We start from the raw sequence: 1,287 nt of genomic DNA, 5'->3' as shown, positions 1-1,287 counted from the left end.
ACTGTAGCTGGTGAAGGTTAGAGACAGCTCACCTGCGCGCTTTACCCCAGGATCAGCTCAGCTCTCCCAACTGCCTCAGGTGGCAAGGATTGAGGGACATCCCCCTCACTCGCCTCATGACGCAGGAGGGGCAGGGCCAGCTCTCCCTCCCTTACTTCCTTGGGGCCAGCTCACCCACACCCCTGCCAGCAGGGCCAGCTCTACTCTGCTGTCCAGTCAAGGTGCAGAGCCAGCTTTCCCGAAAGCTGCTGCTGGTGAGATTGGGACAGTTTTCTAGAGCGCTGCAGGCAGAGAGGGGCAGGGCCAGTTGTAGACAGCTCCTGGACACCCACGTGGTCCCCGGCAGCTGCTCAAACCAGGGGCATCACCATTGTTCTCTAGTAGTAATATGAGCCACCCATGGACACCAACCTGTGCTGAATAGCCATGGACCCAGACACAGCTCTTAGCGGCAGCTTGCCATGGACTGGATAGTGGAGCTGGCCACTGACAACAGGCTCCTCCTCTCCACCCTTGATTCTTTAGTTCCATCTCTCTTTATAATGTTCAAGCTGTTTCACTTATTCTTCTCACTCATCTGACCACCATGTATATGTGCACTGTGATGGCTACCACTGCAGGCCGGTCACATGGCTGGCAGCCTGGGTGACATCTTGCTTCTGTGTCGTGGGTGTCTATGGCACATCTGTGCTGTGAAGTGGAAGGCAGGTCTGTGGATGGCATGGCAGCCGGCTTGTCTCTGTCTGTCTTCCTCCTCCTGTGCTACATTGCCTGGATATGATATGATTTGATTTGATTTGATTTTTATGAGTCCTAGGCATAAAGCAGCTTTGGTCCCCAAGCCAAGCATCAAGCTAGGATTAAACAAGGCACTGCCATCTGCACTGCCCCTCACTGATATAAGAACACCACCACCAATAGTGTCTCTTTGCTCATTGCCAATAGGAGCTCTTGGTATTTTTAGGTTTGTGCTGGAATAAACTAGTGGCCTGTTAAAGTAATGCATTCCTAAAGGTTTTCCTTGGTTGTCACGAGGTCAAACAGAGAGGTGGGCTATAATTGACACAGCTACAGGAAGTAAGACAGCTCAAGTGATTCAGTTGTGTATCTGAGCGCTTTAACTTCACAATCACAAAATTTTAATTAAGTTGGGCATGGTAGCGCTTGGAAGGCAGAGACAGGAAGATCACTGTGAGTTAGAGGTTAACCCGAACTATATAGAGAAACCCAACCTTCACACACATACACACACACACACACACACACACACACACACACACACACACA

At 50.7% G+C, this 1,287-nt stretch overlaps 1 non-coding gene across 1 annotated transcript; it reads right to left on the bottom strand.

The window, feature by feature from the left end:
* Nucleotides 1-804: 804 nt before the first annotated feature.
* On the bottom strand, nucleotides 805-950 carry LOC115062917. The gene has a single exon (XR_003842822.1). It is a non-coding gene; the product is annotated as a small nucleolar RNA SNORA48 (small nucleolar RNA).
* Nucleotides 951-1,287: the final 337 nt, after the last annotated feature.

The sequence above is a fragment of the Mus pahari genome, chromosome 1, assembly GCF_900095145.1.
Source record: "Mus pahari chromosome 1, PAHARI_EIJ_v1.1, whole genome shotgun sequence".
In the NCBI taxonomy this organism is placed as follows: Eukaryota; Metazoa; Chordata; class Mammalia; order Rodentia; family Muridae; genus Mus; species Mus pahari.
The sequence above is the reverse complement of the archived record's forward strand: the minus strand, read 5'-3'. Positions and strand labels throughout refer to the sequence as shown.